The sequence below is a fragment of the Cyrtonyx montezumae genome, unplaced genomic scaffold (assembly GCF_038088225.1).
Source record: "Cyrtonyx montezumae isolate F1298 unplaced genomic scaffold, pur_monq_1.0 scaffold_3, whole genome shotgun sequence".
Lineage (NCBI taxonomy): Eukaryota > Metazoa > Chordata > Aves > Galliformes > Odontophoridae > Cyrtonyx > Cyrtonyx montezumae.
In genome coordinates, this window is record NW_027072034.1 from 132,674,882 (window position 1) to 132,700,672 (window position 25,791).

A 25,791-nucleotide genomic window follows, 5' to 3' on the forward strand; every position below is an offset into this window, starting at 1 on the left:
GCAGCACCAGGGGAGGCAATATTTAGCCCCCACAACACACAGGGAATGTCACATTATGACTTCCTCTTTGCTTTCCTCTTCTATTGAGAGAGGTAGGGAAGGAGGAGAGAGAAAAGGGACTCACAGGACAGAAAGAAGCTCCAGCTCTGGAAACTGATGCTGTGTGTTTATCCACTCATTAAGTATGGAAGAGGCAGTCACAGTTTGTGCTCCCTCAGCGCTCTTGCAAATTCTCATCCTTTCCATCTTCCAGTGGGTGACAGAAAATAACAGTTACTGACAAATTCTGGGGGAAAGCACAAGACCTAACCAATAAATAATAGATGCAACCATGTCTCTAGAATGCTGTCCTTCAAGTCCACAGAAAGTACACATGAGAATTCCCTTAGGAAGTAATGGAAGCTGCCAGTTCCATTCATAAATTTGAATAAATGGATTTTCCCATTTCTTTCCAGCATTTAGTAATTTGAATAAAAGTTATGAACTAGTAACACAGCAGAATGTATTAATTCACCTTCATAAGATATCTTTTCCTTTGCCAAGCACTCCAGTAATGAGTGAAATAACTGGCAAGGCCATGGGGAACATCTCCTCTGCAGGAGGTACCTAACAGCCATGAATGCAGAGAAGTAAGGCTGGCTTTGTCAGTTAGTTGCATGGGAGAAGATTATGTCTTATAGAAAACTGACCACCTCAAGGACTGCTACATGGACACAGTGTGAAAAGTCACTTGGACCACTCCAAGAATCTATTTGTTTCCTCGCCATTCATCCACTCCTATTCTTTCCTCTTAGTTTGTTATCTTGATGTGCTTTTCCTAGAGGACAGTTTCTCAGTCCTTTTCAATGGTGGGTCTACTGCTAACCCCTTTGGTGCCTTCTCCACATTGTCCTCGTTGTATTTCTATATGGAATAAAAAAATCCCCCTGAAAAGCCGAACCACATCATAGATTGACTGTCATCAGTCCTGTCTGATGATGGTTGAATACTTTCCCTGTTGAGTTTTGCTGAGATCACTTTTTTTTAAATCACTTCTCATTGAAGGTGGGCATCTTCACTAGAGATTCTGACATACAAACTGCATCTGACACTCTCTTATCATTGCTCCTCTTTCCAGAGCCCCTTCTTTCCATATCCAGCTTAATTCTTCCACTTGTACCCTTTGACTGCTACTGATGGAGCTCTATAATGTGAAGATATATTCTATGCCAAACTTCTGGTATTTCATTTGTAAATCTGAACATCAGTTTCTTCTGGGGAGAATTTCTATATCAGATTCCTCACAACAAAATCTCTACTCCTCTTCTGCTTAACCGGAGTTATGGGCTGCTCCATAGCTGGGCTGTGACACCTTCAGATGCAAATGTTTACCTTGAGAAACCACAGCAGATCGTTATATGATAAAGAGGTTGGCATCACTTCCCTAGAAGCTCTCAGTTTGACCTCTGGGTACAAAATGAGAAGAATCACGCTGCCTTCTCATTTCATGTTGCATAAAATATGCCCTCACCTGAACACTACTCTGTTTTCAGAGTGGACCAAAAGTTTCTCATCATGAGGTGTATCCTCTTTGCAAAAAATCATAAAAAACACTTCATAACATTCCCCAGGACAAAACAGAATTAAAACCATTTTTTCAAGCCTCAGCCCATGGCCCTGTGAGTGTCTGCTCTGTACCATCAGCTAACTGGCCCTCAGATGTGCTGAAACAGCCAATGGGAAAAGAGCTACATTATCTTTGTGCCCCAAAATCATTTTTAAAAGAAAAAATAAACTCCTGTTGCAAATTAGAAGAATAATCTTCTTTCAAGTACTGTTTATAGAGTGATAAGAATTACGTTTTCTACATTTCTGTAATATCCCTACCAGCAAGGACTCCTTCTCTCTCCCCAAGCCTCAATTTAACATGATTTTTATTTACAGTATAACTTTCTAGAGATATTAGTGTTTCTTTTTTTTTTTTTCCCCTCTCAAAACAGATAAACACTGCCAAAGTAATTACTAAATACTTCTCTCCCTGCATAGCCAACCAGGGCTCAATTCTGAAAACTTGTGCTATTAATAAATGACACACTGTAGTAAACTAATTGTATGTAAAGTCAACGGGTGCGTGTTTAAGAATTTTAATTACTGCTTCATGATTGCTTTATATTCAACACATAACATCCAGGTAACACAGCCTTTATGATGATAAGCAGTTTAATTAGAAAGCCGAGATAAGAAAAAATGCCTTTAAGTTACTGAATTTGCTCCTGCTGGCCATGCGATAACTTGAGTACATAGTTTCCCTCGGTATTTCAAAATGTGAAATGTTAATTCTACCTAAACCTTTGTTTCCTCACTCTGTTCCATCTGCTTTGTGTGCCATTTGTGTCTCCCTCTCACATCTGTCCACAGCACTGGTTCATTGGATAGCAAAGCCCAACCTGCCCCTAACCTCTGGGCTGGCTCGAAGAAGCCAGCAGCACCCCACGTTCCCTGGCAGCCCTGCAGGCCGAGACAACCATGGGCTGCCGGCAGCACACGTACCCTCTCAGCAAACTGTCTCGGAGGATGGCCATTGATTTCCTAGTTATTATGAACACGAAATTATTGAATGACAGATGATAGAGTGTTAGGTCCTACAAGTATTTTCCCAAATGGGTTATCTAGCTGGGGTTGCCGTGGCAACGAGGCTGTTTGACAGCGCTTATGACAAAGAATCCTTTGCTCAGACTTCAGCTACAAAATCACTCCCTGCTTCCTACCTTGGACCCACAGAAAGTGGAAGAAGCTGCAAGGTGAAGGGACGAGTGCTCCCCAGCCTTCCCCAATGCCTGCAAGCCCAGGCACAGGGCTACAAGCAGCCCCAGGAGTGACCGCTGCCCTGGTGCTTCTGGCCAAGATCACATTGATCCCTGTAAAATAAATTAATAGGTCTGACAGTGCTAAATCCATGGGGAACACGAGTTCTGCATAAGGACACAGCGCTGATTAAGCCTAGGAGGAACCATGCTCACAAATCAGCCATCGCTTTGCACAGCAAAAGGTTGGATCGCTTCTTGCCAACATGCCCCTTCTGTTGCAGGGACATTGTGAACTTCTAATTTCTCTCACTCTTTTTCTTAATTATAATAAATCAAGTTTTAGTTCAGAAGGGTTTATTTATTCACAGGCAGCTTCACAGTTCCAAGCCTGGTCACAGCTCCCTGCCCTTAACCCACACTTAGCACACCTGCCCCTGTCCCACAACATCCCCTGGCTGCCGGCTCCAAGGGAGCTCCTGAGCGGTGCTCCCTGTAGAGTGCCTCTCAGCCTGGGTGCAGAGCCACAGCTCAACATCAAAGCAACACAGCAGGGATGCTCCAAAGGCTCAGATCAAACAAAAAAAAAAAAAAACAAAGCGCAGAAAAGAGTTACACCTCTGGAATATCTACTCAAGTTTTCTTTCAATTATAGCCCTTCTACCTTCAAGTCGTGATTATTGCTTTTTTTGTAAACTCTATTTCTACTGGTAGGACACAGTCCAAATAGCCTAAAATGAATTTCTGCTGCTGACATTTTTCAAGGGCCATCACCTTTGCCAAACTTTTCTGATGATTCTAGAACACAGCTCCCTTATGACTTTCTGACTCACAAAGAAAGTTGCGTCAAGAGAAAACAGAATTACAGACGAATCCAAACTTACTGGCAATTATAGGTTGTTTTGCTTAAGCCAACTCACCCGTGGTTTAATCCACTGGTCAGTTTTTCAGAAACTGAATTACAAGGGAAGAATTTACTGAAGAACTAACTGAGAAGCTCTGCCTCCTTGCAGTGTGTTATCACAACGCCGTAGATTCTTCACCTGTGGGTACCTGCTCTTCACCCCTCTATCTGTGCCACCTCACAAAACAGTACATGGGTAGGAAAAGGGTTATTGAAATGTAGCTGTTTTCAACAAGTGCCAAGTTATCAAAACAGAATGCAGGAAAGTACACCTAGGAGACCTAAATTATGCCCTGTTACGAAAAAATAAGTTAATAATGTGCCAAATGTTCCCTGATGTATTTAACAAATGAAAGACCTTTTTCCTCCACTCTCCAATAATAAATATATGCTAAAAGATAGAAAAAGAACACCGAATATAGCTTTTTAAAGCAAGCAGTATTAATGCATATTAACATATATATAATGTATATATATACAGCATTAATGAATACTGACAAGTGATAACCAGATTACCAGGAGAAATTGAGAACTAAGGATGGAGAGAGAAAACTGAGACAAATTTCTGGTATGAAGCTTAAATGCTTAGCCTGTGCCAGGAATCTTGTTTCTGGCCAGAAATATTTTATGTCTTAAAATATTTTAAGTTCATTAAAAATATACATTCCTGGTGCAACCACATCTGCTCATAACAGCACTTTTATAGAACAGCTTCAATTAGAGCTGGCTCTCAATGAGCCTCATCTAGGCTGTGCTGCATGAAGCAATAAACAAGGCACTGAAAGCACATGGAGAGCTGCAGTTTCACACTGCCACCAGCCCCCACTGTCATATTTCCTCTCCTCTCATCCCCTCCTTCTAGCATAAGCAAAGCTGTAAATGTTTAAGGGCTGTGTGATAGTCCCTGAGAAAAACAGGGAGCATATGTAGTGTATTTTCACATGGCAAAAAAAAAAAAAAAAAGAGGAGATCCTAATTTCTAAATTGTGCCTTCTGTCCAAAGTATACCCTTGACGCTAACTCGGCTGTGATGGAAATCACTTTACACAGATTACTCAGCCATAGATGATACTAAGGTACCATCAGAAGGGTATTAGTCAACAGTTTCTCATGAAGTCCAATTACATGTTTTCTGTATAATTCCCTGACTACCCACTAAAATTTTGCTGATATTAGCCCATCCAAAAGGCATTTCAGGGACCAAGAGCACAGATAATATCCATTACAAAACCATTCTATGGTTTCTGTCAAATCTAAGTTAAATGCACAGTAGAGACTACTGTGCTACAAAACTGCAGATTCAGGATGAATATGAAACAAAGACACTATGTCAATGCACTCTTCTTTTTACACTGAGAGAAATTCAAACATGTGAAGACAAAACAGAAAAGGATGCATCTAATGGCATAATAACACCCCAACCCCAAACACTACTGTGATAGAACTGTGAGCACCTGTCTGTCCCACAGACATCATTGATATTACCTGGCTTTTCTCAAATTGCTCATACAAATACAAAATAGCACATCTATGGAATTTTTAATTGAGAGAATAGGTGACAATTTTGGGTAGTAAGTTCTCTTCCTTTCTCTCTTCCCAAGCAGATTTTTAGGATTTTCCCCTTCTGAAGGCATTTAAATAGCTTGATGGTTGAAGGCATAGGTAATGGCTACAAAGCCCTTCACCTGTAGGTCATAGGTTTGAATTCAACCCTACCTGATCATGATGGAAAATTATTATGATAAGACAGCTGTTCAATGGCCTATCTGAAACAAGCTGGTAGTCTCAGTCCAGTTCCTACTGGGCAGGTGTTTGTATTAATAAAATCACACCACTTAATTCAATAGCCTTGTTGGCAGAATCAGAAAGGAGGCCAAGGACAGAGCAGACTCATGGACTGGGGGGTTCATCTTCCTGACGGACAATCAAAAGACCGTTGCCTAAATTAAGTTGACGTAAAGTGATGAGTAGCAGTGGGAAACACAAGCTGTCACTGGCTTTACCAAACATGCTTTAGAGATAAAACAAGGCTCCTCCATCTTACCATATAAACTTCAACCAACTATTCCTTTAAGGTTTGGATTATTTTTAAGAATTTCTTATTTCATTTGAGTTTGCGTATCATGACAAAAAATGAAGAAGACTTCAAGGTGAAAGCAAGGCTATGTAAAGAGTTCAAAGACCAAAAATTGTTGAGGTGTGGGTGGTAAAGATATATGCTTTGTTTCTTCATATTGTCCACATACGTGATTTCTCAAAAGAGAAGACTAAAACATTTGGGGAAGTGCAAAACCTGTGAAGTATCAGCAAAAGCATATTTATTTGTGGGATCTCCAGGGAAACAGTCATTAATTCATTGATCTATGTTACAAAAGCTGTTTAAGAGAGTACAACAAAAACTTAATGAAATGAAGCAACTTAAGCAGTAGCCTTAACCATAATCAGTGCTGGCACCTCCCAGTCAGTCCTGGAGAGCAGGGGATCAATTCCCGTAGTTTTAGCTATGAGTTATCAAAAAGGCAGTAAGCTGCTCGTTCAGGTATTGACTGGCAGCAGAAAAACACTTCAAAATATTTACAGACTCTGTGATAATTGCCTCTTGCATTCATATGGTGGGGTTTATACTGCAGGGTTCATATGAACCCTTTGGGTTCATACTGCTCCACTTTTTGACCATGGGTGTCATTGGTATACATACTGGTTCAACCCAGTTCTGTGATGAATGGGGCGGGGGACCATGCCTGGGAAAGGGGAAGGAGGAAAGGGAAAAGGGAGATGGGCGTAAATATGAAACAGCTGCAACCATCTGAGAAGGAAAGCTAATTTACTAAAAAAAGATATTGCAAAGTAAAACAATATAATAAAATATAATTGAAATTGAAGCTAATAAATAAAATGAGAGAGTGCATCCAAAAACCAAAGGCATTATACTAATGCTGAAGGTAAGACAGCTAGGGAGCACCCACTGCTGGGTTGATCTGAAAGAGAAAAAAGCCTGTGTCTTGTGACACGTGAACAGTTTTTATCTTTCCCTCTGAGCAGAAAATGGAAAAATGCAAAGCAATGCAAAGTCCTTTGGTGGCATGTAGTTCTTCTCTTCTGAGAGAGGTATACCCAGAACTATCGATGATCCATGGAATTGGAGCATTAACTTTTTAACTCCCAATGCACTACATGATGTTTTGATGCGGAATATCAATAACAAAAAATAAAAAAATCATGACAATGGGTCCAGCCATTCATGGGCCAAAGCAAGCTAGAAAGTCATTACTGGAGCAAGCTTGGAGAGAGAAGCAATAACTATCCTGGTTTGACAAACTTCTTAAGAGAAAGAGTTTGAATGATGTAAAAGAAATATCAATTTGATTATGATCTTCCAATTAAGAAGAGAAAAATATATCTACAGAAGAACTTTCAAAGGAGAGATTCAGCATGTTCCAGAAGACATAAGAGGGAAAAAAAAAAAAAAAAAAAGCTTCATTGAGAAGATGAGTGCTAAAAAATATCCCTTTTTCGCTTGACTGAAAGTGATTGCATTTGATTATGACACTGAAAATTGAATAAAAAAGTGAATGACTATTTCCCTCAACTGTTTCTATTTTAAAATCCTGATTACAGTCTTAGTATAGTGCAATACTGTACAAACACACTTGTTTAAAGATAACACTACTCAAGCTTATTTTGCTATGGGCAGTAGGCTAAGAAAACAAAAAGAATACATTTGCTCACTGGGCAGATTTCTCTTATAAGACAAATAGCAAATTCAATCTGCTGCTAAAAAAAATTGTTCAATTCTAAAAGCAATTAACAAGGGCATTTTCCCCCCAGCTTGACTTGTCAATCCTATTAGACCAAATTCTAATTAAGGGTAGCTATTTTATATGCCAAATGAAAATAATTTAGTGCTAGATAATGAATACTGTCTTATAACTGATTAGTCACTTTGATTCTCACTTGTTACAATAGTAGAAATTACTTTTAAAAGACATGGTAGGATCAGCAGTCATTTTCACACATTTGTTAAACAAACAATTTTCCTTTGTCACCAAGTTAAGCTATGAAAATACCTGAAAACATGAAAAAGATAGGTGTAACAGATTATAAGTAACTTGGAAAATACAAACTAATCCAAATAATAATAATATCTAACTGTTAAGAATGGGCATTTTTTTCCCACGTCATATCTGCAACAAGTAGACTGACTAATGAAGTCCAAGCTATGGGAGGGAAGACCAGTCTGAGGCCATTACTCCCATGAGAAAATTTCCCTCATGGTGCTGCACTGTCACACGAGTACTGGCATGAAGATTTTCAACCTGAAATTCATTCTTCTTGTCAGGCACTTTTTTGAGACTCGGTATTATCTTGCAGAAACTACTGATCCTGCCACTTTCTTGCAAATGAGAATCATAGAATGGTTTGGGTTGGAAGGGACCCCAAGGATCATCAAGTTCCAGCCTCACTGACAGAGGCAGAGCCACCAACCTCCAGATCTGGTACTAGACCAGGTTGTCCAAGGCCCCATCCAGCCTGTTCCTGAACACCTCCAGGGATGGAGCATCCATAGTCTCAGGGCAGCCTGTTCCAGCACCTCATCAATCTCTGTAAAGAACTTCTCCCTGACATCTAATCAGAACCTTCCTTCCTTGAGCTTATAACCATACCCCCCTTGTCCTATCACTGTCTACACTTGTAAAAAGTTGATTCCTCTCCTGTTTATAATCCTTTTTTTAAATACTGGAAAGTTGCAATGAGGTCTCCCCTCAGCCTTCTCTTCTCCAGGATGAACAAGCCCAGCTCCCTGTCTCTGTAGAGGAGGTGCTCCAGCCCTCCTCTGTGGCCCTCCTCTGGACCCTCTCCAACAGCTCCACATCTTTCCTGTAGTGGGAGTCCCAGACCTGGATGCAGTACTCCAGATGGGCCCTCAAGGACAGAGTAGAGAGGGACAATCACTTCCTCGTTCCCGCTGCCACCCCTCTTCTGATGGAACCAAGGACACCATTGGCCTTCTGAGCTGCAAGAGCATACTGCTGGCTCATGTTCAGTTTTTCATCCACCAGAAATCCCAGGTCCTTCTCCACATGGGTACTTGCAAGTTCCTCTCCCAGTCTATATAAGTATCTGGGGTCACTCCAACCCAAATGCAAAACTTTGCACTTCTCTATGTTGAACCTCATTAGGTTCGCATAGGCCCGCCTTTCAAGTTTCTTGATGTTCCTCTGGATGGCATCCCTTTCTTCTAATGTGTCAACCGCACCATTCAGCATGGAGTCATCAGCAAACTTACTGAGGGCACACTCAAGCTTTCATCACTGTCACTGATGAAGATGTTGAAGAGCACCAGTCCCAAGACAGATCCCTGGGGGACACCACTCTACACCAGCCTCTACCTGAACACAGTGTCATTCAACATAACCCTCTGTCAATGGCCTTCCAACCAATTTCTTATCCACCAAATAGTCCTCCCCTAAAATCCGTATCTGTCTAACTTAGAGATAAGGATGTGGTGGGGCACCATGTCAAAGGCCTTGCACACGTCCAGGTAGATGACAGTGGTCGCCTTCCCTTTGTCCACCAGTATCATCACTCCATCACAGAAGGCCACCATATTGGTCAGACACAACCTATCCTTGGTAAAGCCATGCTGGCTGTCTCAGATCACCTGCTCATCCCTCATGTACCTTAACATGTCTTCTTGGATCTGTTCCATGATCTTCCCAGGCACAGAGGTGAGACTCACCAGAGAAGGAGCCACGTGAATGGTTCAGGAGGCACTCCAAGGCAGCTTGCATTTGGTATGCCAGGATGCTGCAGTACATGCAGCAACAATGTAGGTTTTAACATTTCTCTATAATGATTTAAAAATATTCAATGCTTTCCCATCAAAAGATACAGAATACTTTCTGAGTTCTGTTTTTGTGGCACCTTACCTCATCTTCTCATGTGGACAGAGGTACCCAAATGATTAATCAGCATCAGAAAAAGTAAATTGAAAAACAAAGAATTCAAGATTGAAGTGAACATCACATCACCAGAAGAAACCAGATTTATGACCAGCTTCACTCACATGAAGTAGATTTGCCTCTTAATATATTCGCCACCACTGCATCAAAATCGCACTAAGTAGCTTTTCTCTCACTAGAAAAGCCCCAAAGACTTGGGTAGATGATCTCCAGAATAATAATAGTAATGAAAATGCAACAAAAACAAGCAGAAGTGGAGAACTGAGGTATGATAAAAGAATCACTTTTTGGATACCAGAAAGATAATTTTTGCCAAAAATTTAAGGTACAGATTCAGAAATATACTTCAATTTTCTTAAGTATTTGAACAGTTCCTTCTGAACTTCTAACATAAAGCGCTTAACTGATTTTTAAACTAGACTACAATATTAGTTGTTTAAAAAATACAGTGGTAAATCAGTAGACAACATTCCAATATTTCTTTAAGCAGCAAATTTATATTCTACCTAAAACAAATCAGTGTTCACTCTTGTCCCCTCTCTGCAATGATTTAAGGCAGCTGCTGTATTGATACTTTATAATATTTAGACTTGACATTGAAAAACACACACTCTGCACTTATTGACAGACTGTGGCTCAGGACGCCTAATTTAAGGCAAGTCACATTGATGAAGGGATTTTGCTGGCCTCTGTATTGCACTTTTTTATATTCACCTATGCTTTTACTTTATATAGGAGACACGGTCATCAGTGAAAATTAATGAAGGGGTAAGAGACTAAAAAAAACCAAACACCTGGATGCCATTTGTATTCAATTTATGTGCAAGTTTCACCTTGACTTACAATAGTAAATAAAAATTCAGATCCTTATAAAGGATCTTTCTAGAATTCAGGACCATATTTATGTAAAATGTGGCAAAAAGCTTCTATTATTGAATCTATATCCACAACTGTCACAATAAAATGCTCTGCATTTCAGTTGTACCTAGTTCCCTGAGATCCAAGAGAATGCCACTGTCGCACACAATTGTGTCCCCCAGTGCAGGGGTGTGCCCCTTGTCCTCATACCTGTCAGAAACAGCTACCTCATGTGCTACATACAGCCCATTCACATGAAGAGAGCAAAGAAATTTGCTGTCTCAATCAGGATATTTCCTAAGCAGCAGCATTCAACTTAAGTTGCAGAAACAGACACAGATATTTCTGGTTTAAAACTGTGCAGCAACTCCATTGCTCTTTAATTTTGCATAGTCCCCCTGAAGCACTTTGCTGCTGAACAGCCTTTAATATGATTTGAAGCAGATACCACTCCAGGGCTTTCTCAGCTTCATCACTTGTTTGTTTTGACCTTGACATTTATTCAATTAGAACTGATTTGCCAATCATGCACAACCCTTCTTAAAGTCCATTTCCATACACGAGTGAATAGGCCCATTCAGTTAGCAATGATCTTTCAGCACACGGAAAGTAAAAACTTACAAACCCAGGAGCGCATAAAATAGCCAAGGTACCATCACAAGGAATCCTCTATTTCTTTTCCTATCATTGCCCTCAGTAAATGGAAATGAAGTGGATCTATAAAGCATCTTTTGGCAAATAATCAGCTCCAACATGGTCACTCTGTCAGATTAATCAGTTCCTTGAAATCTGCATCAGCAGAGGCATGACTCGAGTTGGCTGAAGCAGGATCTGTCCCTGATTATCATGTCAGCTCCTTCACAGCTGGAGAACAGAGGAGAGCACGCCATCCCTATCACATGTCTGTCACACGCTCAGCTTGGGGAGAGAAGGACTTGTTAAGATTGTCAAGTACCATTCACGAATTTATGCCTGTGGAGTTGTTCCTCCTGGAAGAGAACCAAATAATTCATACTTTTTGAAAATTGCTTATGACAGCTTTTCAGTCTGCTTCAGGCTGGCTCTCAGTGATGATTTGTATTTTCATATACTCCTCATAGATTAAGAAATTTACACCTGTCAGGTCCTGACAGAGTGTCTCCATCTTCAACCTTTTCAGGGAAAATTCTTTGCTTGCAGACATTATCCAAATAAGTTTCTATCAGAAGTCTGGGTGACATAACAGGTGGAGGTGCAAGAAATATGTGGTAGACAAGCAGTGAATTTTAATGAGAGATAGGGGCTTCTGTGTGAGCATGAAAGGGATGGAAATTACAATACTGATCCCTGACACTTTAAACTGCACATGAAGCCTATGGGTAGTTGCTAGGAGAAGACAAAAATTCCAGGTTGTGAAACTTTCTTTACTGCCCAGGTTGACATCAAACTTATTTCTGTTTAGGAACCATGCTTGGGGTCAAAGCAGCTCAGTTGACAAAGTCCTCATAAATAAGCGGAGAGTGGTTCTCATTGGTATGTTTGTTTATAACGTAGCAAATGTTTTTTCCCCAAGCCAAAGTAGAAGGGTGCAGAGCAGGCAGTGGGTGCAGAGAGACTTCTGGGCATGGAATTCTAGGCATTCAGCCACCAGACCTGAAGCTCCTTGAAAGGCTGATACCCAGGATGATGCTCACTGCTTATCACGTGGGCCCAGGCACTCTGCTCTGGCTGGCTCTGCTGGAGCCAGAGCTCTGGTGGACCCAGATCATCCTGCCAACCTCAGCCACTCTGTGATTCTGTGACTTTCTGAAGTAACACAATGATAAAACTAAGTATTTTGGTAAAAAAAAGAAATGTTGGCAGTTTTGTCAGCTCAGACAATGGGCTGGCTACAGGATGCAACAGCTTGTTCATCATTCTCACACATGGCATCATGCCCTTCCCCTTGCCTACTCCTCCCTCCAGTCCTGGAAGATTTCACTGTACCTGGAATACTTTGTTTTCACAAGGCAGACTGAAATTGCCTGAAAAGTGTAACATGATGAGTAGGAAGCCAGGGAGGCAGCCTTGAAAAGCAGCACAGGGAGAAGGCTGCATATCCTCTTGCAGCATGTGAGGCCTTGGAGCCATGCCTCCATGTCTGGGGCTACAAATAAAGGAATCTGGGGCAGTTGCATGGGGAAGAGCATTGAGTAGCCCACAGAAGTTTGTTTTGCATCACTGTGATGCAAAAAAGGCTGTGAATGATGGCTGAATGAAGGCCTACAGAAGGCCCCGTTTTTCCCTTGCCCTTTGGCAGCAGAAGGAAGCAGCAGGCAAAGGCTGTTTTTTTATTCTCCATTCAGCAGTAGGCAAAAGACAGAGTATCTCTAACCCATTCTTCCTTCCCTGCAAAAGGATCCAGTTGGCAAAAGAAAAGGAGACGTGGAGCAGCACCATGCATCTCCAGGTCTACTCCTGAAAGAGCAACTGCTTAAATTCTAGTGTTTTAAGGCAAGTTATTTCACATGCTTTTCTGCTGCAACTAACCACAGAAGCACCGCTGGGCAGTGATGCTTAATTACCACTGCTGTTACAGTTCAATAAAAGGATGGATTACCAACACTAAAAAGATACAATTTGGTAACTATAAATTAATGTTATTCAAATTAACTTTGGTCCATAAAGAAGGCTTTTAATGTCACTTATCCATTCAATGCTTACTGCCCCTATTCTGTGACTGATGTGCGAAGTGCTGAATTACTGGTTTTCTTTAATCTTTTAGAATTCATTATTACTTGGTACCTTCTGTTGTACTTTAATGATCTATCACGCCCTATTCTTCCAAATAAAGGGCTCTGTTAAAAGAAAGGACCCAGTTAACCACTCAACAGATTAATTTTCTTTCTTATGTAATTCTCACTGTGAGCCTCTCTTCTCCCTTTGATTGCAGGAGGAATAAAACCTCTGATATGTTTATTAGCTCTTGAATCTCTTCCTTTTGCTCAGACAAGATGTGCAAGTTGCTTATTTCCAGCAAGTTTTAAAGGTAAAGGTAGCAGTAACATACAAGTACATGCTGTTGGAGCTGCAGGAGGCACTTACTTGCTAGGAAGTTTCTGAAAAGGTCGCTTCAGTCCTGAAGGCAGCCAAGTCAACCCCATTAATGGCATAGTTGGCTGCTGTCAGCATTATCTTTCCCAAAAGGCCATTTTTAGGTTCAGGCTACTGAGTAGAGACTTCAGCATTATTCCACTGAGAAATGCGTAACAAATTTACCACATTTAGATAGTCTTATAAAAATGCTGCTTTACGTGATTGGGACAGTTAGACTATTTCATGAGATACAAAAGGAAGTATTTCTCTGAGGTTTACCTTTTCATTGAAAAAGCTCTTAGGATAGCAATCTTCTCCTTAAAAGATGGCACTTGCCAAGTACTGATATGGAGGAAGATATGTATCTGAAAACATACACAAACAAGCACAAAATGATATCATCCTGTATCAAGTGACTGTAATTAATTTCATTAAAACTCAAAAAAATATTTGTAAGTGGAGACAGACTTTCTTTCAAAGAAACAGCAGTCTGTCAGCAATAGCACAGCTGATGAACACCTGCTCTAATTCTATATACGGCATGAAGCCTAATTATTTTGTCATTCTTACATAGAGAAGCCTTATCACAGGATTGGAAGAAGGGCAGACGTAAAGACTTGGAAGAAGAGGAGGAAATCATCTGCCTGACCTTCTCATCTCATGTTGAGGCAGGAGAACCTGGAACCTTCTCTGCTTCTGACACTGGTGTGAAGCAATTCCTGAAAATATCCTGAAACTGATCTGAACATGATCAAACCTCAGCAATGAAGAAAAGCTGGGTGAAGACAAAAAGACTTAAAAACAAAATAAGCAATGAAATAGCTTTTAGTAGCTTATTATTATGTATTATTTATTATTTTATATATTATATTATTATTCCTATTTTAAGTGACATTTTACTTCTATCAAGAAAAGGAATTAAACTCCTTGTTGATGAGTAGACAGTGCTACACCAGGGAGAGTTCCAAACACCACTAAAAAAACAACTATGAAAGAAAACTGAGTGAAATTAAAAATATGGGTAAAATAAAGAAAGGAAATGCAGCTCCAGACTACCTAAGAGAGAATCAAAGGAAAGAAACAAATGGACGGAAATGTGTGAGACTTCTGACAGTTGAAGTGAATGTAGCAGATGAAGTGATGGTGAGTTCGAGCAGCAAATTGAATATATTTTGCAATATGACATAGATGCAAAAATTTATGTTCATCACTGTTAGTGAATGACAGGTGTGCATTCACATAATAGCAAGTTTCACTCCTTTTAATAAACTGATCTAATATCGTCCTGTTTCAGACACTGAAAATTTGACTCTGATTTTTGAGTAGAGGAAGTGAGTTTCTTGTCTTCTCCCACAGTACTAAAACCAAACTCTTAACACACAGCTTTTTCAGCACTGCTGTTCTGAAACAGCTCTAGTCCAGCTTTCTGTGAATTATCAGTTCGCTTACACAGACTGCAAGGCAGCTTGTGATCCATCAACAAGATATAAATATAACATATATTTTATTACTCGATCTTCACAGATTCAGATCAATTAAGAGATTTGAAGCAACTTTTAGCTTGTTTAGGACTAAATCCTCATGCCTTCCATTCAGACATCCCCACTACTTCATTACTCATGTGCTCACCTACTTCATTCATTACACCTGCAACTACAACGTAATTTGACAAGCATTAACTTTTTTTTCTTAGTTTTTCTTTTTTCAATTTATATTTCATGGCTCCTCTTGACCTTTTGGTAGCTTAAAAAACCAAGCAGTTTTGCAGTCAATGATCACCCCAAATTATTGTTCCTAGTTCTTTTCAATTGCTTCCATCAACAAATACACAGAAGCTGAAAATTATCTCAGCACAAGAAATGAGAAATAATTTATTTGAACAAAGTTTACAGTAATTAATTGTACTATTTCATTTTTTTTTAAACATGCCTGCCACGTGGCTGAAGTAGCTTTGAATAGAATATTGCCCCAGTACTGAAAACCATGACAAGCTTCTTTTGTTAAGAAGCGTATCAGGAGAATTACTGGATAAGAGGAGCAAACCAGTAGTGAAAGTACCCAAAAAGGCCCTTGACCAAAGGCCATAGTAGAACTTATAACTAGATGCCTGAAATCAAAAGATGTTGACCTGTCTCTACAGTGCCTGCAAGGGACAAAACACAAGCACCAGACACATTCCTTGAAAAGCACTGGACTGAAGGAACAACCTCCAGGAAGACCAGCAGCCAGCACTGCCACCTTCCCTGCTGGCATCTCAGCCAGGCCACAAGCTCCTTTGCATGCAGACACTTGAGCGGAGCTTCCCCTGTAGCCACCATTACACCTTCAGCCTACAGCTAGGCCTGGGCCTGGCAGGCTCCACACTGCTCTGTCCTGGCTTTCTCATCAAGAAAACACCTGAGTTCTAGCAGTGGAAGGAAAAGCTGTCCCATACTGTGCTCTGGTAAAGAATGAAGTGACTGTTCTGCAGCAGACTGGAGTACAATAGTTAGTAATTCATCAGCATGGTTTTCTTTCCCACATATGTGGCTGCTTCTCATTAATGCACCTCTATGGTGTTACCCAAAGAGTGCAAGGGAGAATTTGATTATCCAGGTGTAGCATGCATGTACTCACAATGGATATCCTACAAAATAACGGGAATATTTGTACAATGAAAGAGTGGTCTGATGCGCTGCCTTGCATTTCCAGTGTTGTGCCAGGAAGACCCATTGGGAAGATCTCCTAGACCACACTGCCTTTACTCCACCATGACTCTGCAATTTCCACTGGTTAAGAGTTTAAATAGAACAGTTTCAGTGAAAGATGAAGAAGAAAGTGCAAAATAATGATATATCTGCTTCCACCTTTTCTGTCACGTTTTCAAGAGAACTGTCTGATGCAAGTCAAGCCAAGGCTGAATGAAATGGATAAAAGCCGAGGAAAGAGAAGGGAGAAAATAACATAATATAGCAGGGGAATTCAGCATAGGACTACTAATACCACTTCAGGATTAAATCTTTAAAGGCCAACTTCTTATAACCACATATATGCACAACTCCAGATATTCTACTTTTACCCATGTCTAGTATTTTTAGTGTTCATTGTCCTCCACAGGCCCAACATGCCCAGAGGATTCCTATCCTTTTTTTCCTGTAGGATGTTGCTTGTTCTTTATGATTTCTTCAAACAGATTTATAGCAGAGCTTGTGCCCTGATAGACATAAAGCCCCTCTCATTGAAGATGACACAAAGTTTTACCAGGAAAAAGTAACTGTCTCAAATGTCTCTAGGCTTTGTCATACCTAGACATTCATTTGAGGTGTACATGGCACATTTTTCTTGTCTGTGTCAAGAAGCTGAAAAAAAAGAAAACTAATAATTATATGGTCCTCAAAAAAAAAAAAAAAAAAAAAAAGAACAATTCCTGAGATCTTTTCTTTCTGTCCCTAATACTGAACAGGGCTACTAACACAGATCAGCCTTTATTTCCTTTCTTGAATGTCATGTCATTGACACTGAACTGCCACACAGTTTTAACAAATGGAGGAGCAGAAGGATATATAGCAAAGCCTCTTAAATCCCCAGAGTACTTGAACTATCCATTTACAAAAAGAGAATAGGAAGCTCTTCCTGCTGAGAGCCTAGCCATCAATTTCTGAAGAATATACGTCCTCAGTGAAAGCAAGTCCTACTCTCATGGCTGGGTAGATAACCTTCCAAGTATGAGCCCCTATTCATGACTGGATCTGCAGTCAGGCAAGCGTGATGCCTCTGCTCCTGCTCATAACATCTCAGAGAAGCAACAGAGAGAAGTTAACAAACCAGGGAATTACAGAAGAATTGCTCTAATTCAGGAATATCGGTGTTGCTCAATAAAACAGCACTCAACACACACAGTTACTGGGGAAGGACTAATGATCTGTAGTTTAACATCAGACTATTTCTCCTCCCAGAGCAGCCAAGTATTTGGAAGGCAAAATAAAGAACTACAAAGGTTGAAAAAAAATAGAAAATGAAGAAAATAATACTTCACCTCTTTCGCAGGAACCAGGGTGAGGTTAACGGTTACAACTCTGCTAAACTACAAACCATCTTGAGGCATGCAGAGGATTCTACAAAGAAAAACTTAATAGAACTCCCTGCACCCCTCTTATTCCTTGAAATTGAAGTGAACTATTCAGATTTTGTCTTCCTTCCTTAGCTCCAGTCATCAGGAAATTCCTCTACCTAGCATATGCCTATTAGTTTTTTCAAGCCTCAGAACAGTACAAATGCCTCTGGTGAAAATTTTCATGAAGTGAGTTATATACCCTATCTTCACAGGAGATAGGCAGAGAGACTCTCTTCCTCATGCAGAGCACCTTACTGTGGTTTTGCAATTAGACACGTTCAGAAGAAAACACAGCGTGTTAAAAATAAGTAATTGTTTTCTCCTTGGAGTTTTAAGTATATAGTAAAAAGAGCCACAAATAGCACATGTATTTTAAAGCGAAAGAAAAAAATAATGATCAGAAAGTCTGTATTTTTATCCTATTCTTTTAGTTATTTTTAGCCATAAGCAAAGTGATAATCTTACTTTTTAGGCTGATTCATACAACATGAAGCATTAATCAATCTTCTATTCTTTCCATCTAAAATTGACTTGGTAACTGCTAATAGGACATTCAAAGCAAAAAGCAGGCTGTCATTTATCATTTCTCTTTTCAGCAACAAATAAGTAACTGGAAAAAAAAAGATTGTATAGAACACTGGCACTGACTTCATCTGCAGGTTTTGCATTGACACAACAGTTGTTTTCATACTACAGAATCATGGACTGCATAAACTCACATCTGAAATTCTTCCCCCAAAGCTCCTTGCCACTTCCCTTTCTAATATATTTTGAATTAAATAACTCAGGTTTCTAATACAGTTTTAAAATTATGAATTAAATCTTTTTTTTGCTAAGAAAGTTTGGAAGGAAATGTCCAACAGTTACCAATGAACACTTCTATCTTGGCAAAAATAAGCCATACAGCCTAAATGAAGTTAATTCCAAACATCAGATTTTTTCACTGCAGCATTTTCAGATTTTATTATTTTTCTTTTTTCATGAGGCAGATTTCTGTGGTCACAGAATCTTCCTTTTACCAGACTAATGTTTCAGTGTCATTCTTTGTCTGCTATTTCTGCTCTGTCAAATCTGGCAATACTCATTTTATTGCTACAGTCTTGTAAAAAGAAACAGGTTATCCAAAAAGGAAACATTATGGTCTATCCCATTAAACACAGTAAAACTTTAAGTCTCACATAAAAATAGGTCACCCAATTACATGGTAAAAGCGACATTTTTTCATTGTCCAGTACACAATATATTTACAGAAAAATTACCAGAAACCCCTCAGCTGTGTCAGATCTGAACCTTGTATTTAGATGCAGCCATATATTACTGCTGATAATGTGATGTCAGTGAATAGATTGAAATTTTTCACTGTCCTTTATCAAGATAAATTGTTCTGTCAATAGCAAATGGCTGGCAAGTATTAACACTCTGCACACTGTATGACTTTTCATTCCAAGCAAAAATTGTATTTAATGCTTTTGCACAAAATCTATGGCCGTGACTATCCCTATTACCTATTTAACTACCTTTTAAAAGGAGGATTTATTTCTGAAAATTAGGACCTGGGTAACAAGACGGTACCATGCATCATAAACTTTAAGTCAATACAAGGCAGGACACTTGCAGTTCAAATGGGGAAATACCTTCCTCTCATCACTTGGTCATCCAATAGCATTACCAAGCTGTGGTGGGAGCAGCTGCTCAGAGCAGAACTTTATCTTGGCTTCCTTCCACCTACACTGCCACAGAGTCCCACAGTAGCAATTTGCTCATTGGCCTATTACTTTCAATAGGTATTCCAGTAATTGGCTATTTCACACTTGTAAGGCTTGATCTGGCAGAGTGCAAAGGGCAGGCAACCAGCCTGTCAGAGTCCTGCAAGCCAGTCGTCCATCAATTATCATCAGCTTTTACAAGAATGAGCAAATTCTCTGAAACCTCATAGCTTTGCTATGAGTGCAGTTTACCCCCAAATCATGTTAAGTTCCCATATGAAGATCAAAGAGGTTGCTATGGTGGAACATGTTTGCTGGCTGGCACGTGCTACGGTGGGGAGGTGGCAGCTGGGGGACAGTGTTGATTATCAGGAGGACTGCAGCTTCTTCTAGGTTCTGTGGCCACCTACTGTCCCACATTCACTCCTTTGGGCAAGAAACAAGACAAATATACTTCATATTGTAAATGATGACTTAAAAAAAGAAAAGATTCTGCCTCTGGCAACCTAGTACGGGTGGACACATGGATGTATTTGAGGCAAAATGTTCTACAGCTGCATTCATGGCAAACACATCTGATGAAAACAAAACTAACCAGCGTTAAAGCACTAAGGTAGGTTAAAAAATTAGAGAGTTCATAATACAATTGCTTTTCTACATCTTTCCATGCCAGCCTTTTTCATTACAGCTACCTAAAAAGCAAAAAGGCATACAGTGTTATTGCTAATCTTATTTCATACATACTATGTTCTATATAATAGATTCTATATAATGCCATTTAGTATAAGGTGGCTGGGGTTTGTTAGCTACTAGCTTCCTGCACATCCAACGTGGATGATGCTTTCTAAAAGGCCAATTGGATCTGTTGATCAGCTAAATTAAAAAGTGGCCTCTCCTCTAGAAAATATCTGCCTTGAGCAGAGTAAGCAAAACACAATTAAAAGCAAAGACATCAAACAAACAAAGAAACAAAAAACTCATCTGTTATCACTGTTAATAAAAATCCAAGTGTTTAAAAATGAAAAAAAAAATCACATGCATGTTAAGAGCAAAGTGATTTAGAAAGCTGCTAAGGATGTTCAAAAATCAATTCCAAACTTTGAGAGGACATGACTAAGACTCTTCATAAATCCACCTCCAAATGGATCTAAGAGTTATACAGCCTTACTAGTTGAATAAATGAAGTGACACTGAAGCATATCTAATTGTAATACATCACAAGATAATCTGTCAAGCCCCAAGTGTTCAGGTCCTGTCACCCTTCTTCATCCATTATTTATACGCAACCTTCATTGCCAGTGAAATCCCTGTGAAGTATAGCAAGGCATCCAAACGCAGCCTTTTTAGCCACTCAGCAGATACAGTCAGGGATCAAACCGACACAAGCTCTCCAAAATAACTCCAAACTCTGCTGCAGAGAGAGATCAGGAAGGAACAAATACAAAATGAAGCTAGAAAGGCCACAATCATTTTCTGCCTTGCTTAATGGACTGAAGAGCTACCCACCCCTGTGCCTTTGCCAGCTGCAGTGGATACTATGGCATACCCTGCTGCCAAAGCTTGCTTTATATCCATTTCAAGATGCTGTCTGGGTCCCCTCTAGCCTTTATTCCTTTATCCTACTTTAGACAGGAAGGCATCTGCTGCTGTAATAGGCAAGCAAACTAATGGAGCAGCGCAATATTTTTTACTCCAAACTTGCCAAAGATGTGTGAAGGGCAAACAGTTGGACATATTTACATACATTCGTGATCCAGAAAGTCTCAGTTCAGCAGCTGCTGCCGCAAAGGCAATCCTTTCCTGTTAGCCCACTCAGCGAGCACAGCTCTGCTTTGCATGCTGCAGGGAGTGATGGGCGGTTTGCAGGGGAAGCCTCTACAGTGACAGCTGGGCTGGAGGGGGGGCTGACTGACTTTCATTTTAATACACGAAGTCACAATTTCTTAAACACCACATATTACAGAGGAAACAGGCGTTCCTCCTCTTGTTCCTCTTCTTCCCCCAAGATGCACATTTCACGGTACTTTAGCAGTTCAGCCAGGACCTCTGCATAACTCATGAGACTCTGATAACAACCCAAAGCTGCTTCAGGCATGCAGCACCAGAAAATTAAAGGACCTGTAAATTACATGGCTATATTCCTCCTACAGCCCAATTATTGGCTTTATAATTTGTCAATAAAGTACCAAATAAAAAAGGTATTCTCCAGATAAGGCTGCTGTTGCCATTTGGCTCTGGCAAGCCTTTATCGACGTTCCATTAAGTCTGTGGTGTGACAGTTGCTGATAGGCCACGTGTGTTATCAGCAGGAGCCCCACGGATGCTGTTGATGTCCCCAGGGCCCAGCCTCCGGCAGGCAGGAGGCAGCTCACACACAGCACCATCTCGTGTTATCATTTTCTGCCTCCCAGTTATCAAAGCTACCTCCAGAAGACACGTAGCCCTGTCCTGAGCTGCTGCCTGCCTCTCAGCATGGCGGCTGTTACAACCCCAGCAGCCAGAGGTAGCCATGAGATTTCTCCTTGTGTACTCAGAAGGAAACAGGAGCAGGCCTTGGAGCAACACTTTCATCCTGTCAAGAGTTACCGTCCCTCATTTTCAGGCTAAAAGCTTGTCTGTTGCTATCTCTGACGCTCTCCCATCCCTTCCCAGCTGCCTAGTAGGACTAATTTTGTAGGGCAGAAGTCTCTCCCTTCCTCCATTTCATCCATTTGCACAGACTTAATTATACACAATTTCTTTTTTCCAGAGCAAAGAACAACAGCTCTTGAGCTGTTATTACACCCGGGTGTTTTCATCCCTAGGAAATGGCAGCAGCCCTCAAGTTGCCAGCCCTCGGGAAGCAAGGCATTAAGACATCAGCACAGCACACCCATGGCTTAATGTGAGTGATTCTCTCCCCTTTCCCAGCTTTTTTTATTATTTCAGGTACTTCCCACTTCATATTTGGGCTTCTGAGTGATACAAGTGTGTAATTAGCAAAAAAGATGCTAACACCTATAAGGCACTCTTCAGCCATCAAAAGAATCAAGCTATGCAATTCTGCATGCTGATTCCTGTAATTAAAACATTAATTTTTTACTTTTGGGGAAAAATAAAATTCCTGTATTTCAGAGATGATGGCAGAGCTAAAAATTAATTTAAGATGATAATGCCACATGAAAATAAAAACCTCTTCTGATTGAATTTCAAGGACTCTTCTGTTTAACTAGCTTCTAGAGTCCTTTTTTTGATCATAATAAAATTATTTGCCATATGGTTCAGATGCTTGTGATCCTCTCTCAATGAGAGGATTATGCATGAGATATAATGCCTACTGTAGCTGCAGCCAAGCACACAGCTGGCTCTGATAATGCCAACAAATGGCTTCATCTATCTCAATGTCACGTAGGAGCTGGTGCGATAAGAATCAGCCCAGAGCACAATTAAAATCTACATCATCTGTGAGAAAGGTGATGGAGGTTCTGACATCAGAGCTGTGCCAGATTCATCCTCTTTCCATTGTAACAGAAGAAACATGTTGCCCCCTTCACCCTGTCACGCTAATGATGCGCTTTGCACATCCTTTCCTGTGCACATTAAAGGTAGTAAATCATGGAGACTCCTATTTAAAAGCTTCACCTTTATCTGACATTCAGTAACGAGAACAATTTCTAAATTTAAGTTAAGTGTATTTCTTGCTCCCCACACTGTGATGAGATAATGCCATTTGAAGTCTGCAAGTGAAATATGCATGCAGGAGTTTATGATCCATATGGCCCTGAATTGTGACAGTATGCAAGAATTTCCTTGTTTCAGTTCCACAATATTTAGTCACACTAATAAAATCAGGCTTGTGCATCCATTTCTTCTCCACCAAAGCAAATTTTATTGCAAAAATTTCCATAATTCACAACAAACAAGCTTGATATCAAGTCACTGATGAACCTTCTCTTTATGGTTTTTAAAACTAGTGGAGGACTTATGCAATTATTTTGTTTTATTGCTACATTCATTAAAGGGGAAACCCACAAATATGTTTTATTAGCATTTTCAATGACTTAATGTAAATATAAGACATAATTACCTATGCCTAGCTCTCAAATTTTATTAGAAGACTAGGCTCTATTAAAATATTTAAAGCCTTTCTATGTCATATATGGAAAAGCTTGTCTGGTGGAACATAGCAGAACACTAGCTAATGCTGTTTTCTCCTTTCTGTCGATTTATCTGCATCAGTTGTGGCACATTGAAAGTGGTATTGCTAATCAATGCAAGGCACTGAAAAATAAAGATATGCAGGTTTAGACTTGCTTGTGATCTGTAATGAGTTCGAGATGTAATTAAAGTCTATTTAAAAATCTTTAATCACACAATACATATGCACACTATTTTCAGCTATCTTCTGGTTAGGACTTAAGTCAAAGTCCCAGTGTAGGCCCCTTAATTACACTGATAAATGTATTTTTAAATGCTCATGTTTTGTACTGAATCAGACAAAATACATTACATTTGACTTTCTGGAGTTACTTTAACTCAATGCCATTTGTCATAATGGTGTTACACCATGATAAAGCTGATAATACACAAGTATTAAACTATTACGTTATGCAACACCAGAAGTCTAAATCCAGTAACAGAATGCTGAGCCGCTCTCATATGAAAATTAGCACTCATTGCTTTCTGTTAAGTAGTCAATGATAATAGAAGGCTTTCCTTATAAGCCAGACTGTACATCTTGAACAACATTGCTCTATTAAGTTGATTTGGAAAAAATGACAACAACATCCTCTTTCTCAAGAGGTACAAGGTTTGGAGAAACATCCAAGTGAGATAAAAAAGTAAAAATAAAATAAAAATAAACTGCTTAACATGCCAAAAGTTCTGAAGAATTTCAATCCTCAAACGATAAAGAAATAAATCAATGCAGTTTTGAATAAATACTTCATAAATTTGATGCCTCTCAACTCAGCAATGCAATCTCTGTAGTTCATGTAAAGTATCCTTACAATGGCTTCCTAGGTATAAAAAAAAAAAAAAAAAAAAAGAATGATGTCCAGGCCAGGTTTTTACCACACTTGTTATGCCTGTTCATATCTAAACTCACTGTGCTACAGATAAATTAAACAAAAAGCTAGGTGCCAAGGCTTCATGCCTCATTGAATAAATGTTTGTTTCCTCAGCCTGTACTCCTCTATTTTTTTCTTCCTTCCCAAATAATAACAGCTCGTAACAGCATAACAATGCACCCATTTGTAATTCAGGCATAGGCTCTTCACAATTCCATATTAAAGATACCCTGCCTTTGAAGATAAGACACCTCCAATTATATCCAAATTCAGCTTTGCTCCTTAACCTGAGAAAATAAACACAGAGTAGCCTACATCCAGATTTCAAAATGTATTGTGAAAGCTCATAGAAGTAGCTACCCTAAATTACAAGCTGCCATTTTCCATGCGTCTTTCAGGATCACTGAATTAAAGAAGTCTGCCCTGGTTTCCACCAGGATAGAGTTTATTTTCTTCCTAGTAGCTGGTATGGTGCTATGTTTTGAATTTAAGAGAATAATGTTGATAACATACCCATGTTTTAGTTGTTGCTGAGCTGTTCTTGCACAGAAACAAGGATGTTTCAGCTTCTTGTACTATCCAGTCAGCAAAGGGGTTGGGGATGTACAAGGAGCTGGGAGGAGACAGAAACAGGATAGCTGACCCAAACTGGCAACTGGGATATCCCAGACCATTTGGTATCACACTCAGGTAGAAATTTGGGGGAGTTGCCTGAGGGGATAGCCAAGGCTCAGGGAGAGGCTGAGCACTGGTCAGTGGCTGGCGCTCAATTGTGCCATGTAACTGTTTATTCTCATTTTCCCTTCCTTGTCTGTCATATTAAACTGTTTATATTTAAACCCACAACTTTTACCTTCTTCAGATTCTCTCCCCCATCCTACTGCAGGGGAGTGAGGGAATGGCTGCATGGTGCTCAGCTGCCTGATGGGTTGAACCACATCAAAGTCAAACCGCAGAAAAGGGGAAAAATATAAAGCAAGAATTCATAATATTATTAAAGGGTGACAGCTCTACAGGTACTCTATAAATTTCAAGCACAATCCACATCCTCCCATCAGGTGAAAACACCATTAAAAACTAATCACACACTTCTACACTGTATTGCTGTTAGCTCAGCTCAGCTTGGGAGAGAGATCAACACACTTTCTGTGGAACTCCCACAAATACAAGAGTTACACAAATTTAAAATCCTGATACACAATGAAAAAAAAAAAAAAGAAAAAATGATTTGGATACTCTATTTTTAAGACATCTTTCAACAAAATTACTTGAAAACTGTATCTGTGAGCTTTCTAGTAACAGCAGAGAAATGTGTTGGATAAATGTGGCTCTTTAAAGAAACTCCAATGTTGTAATGGAAACAGAAATGCAACAGACACACA

At 39.8% G+C, this 25,791-nt stretch overlaps 1 protein-coding gene across 4 annotated transcripts in view; it reads right to left on the bottom strand.

The window, feature by feature from the left end:
• The window catches only part of PDZRN4 (PDZ domain containing ring finger 4), a 277,155-nt gene that overhangs the window by 117,336 nt on the left and 134,028 nt on the right, over positions 1 to 25,791 (bottom strand). The window lies entirely within an intron of this gene.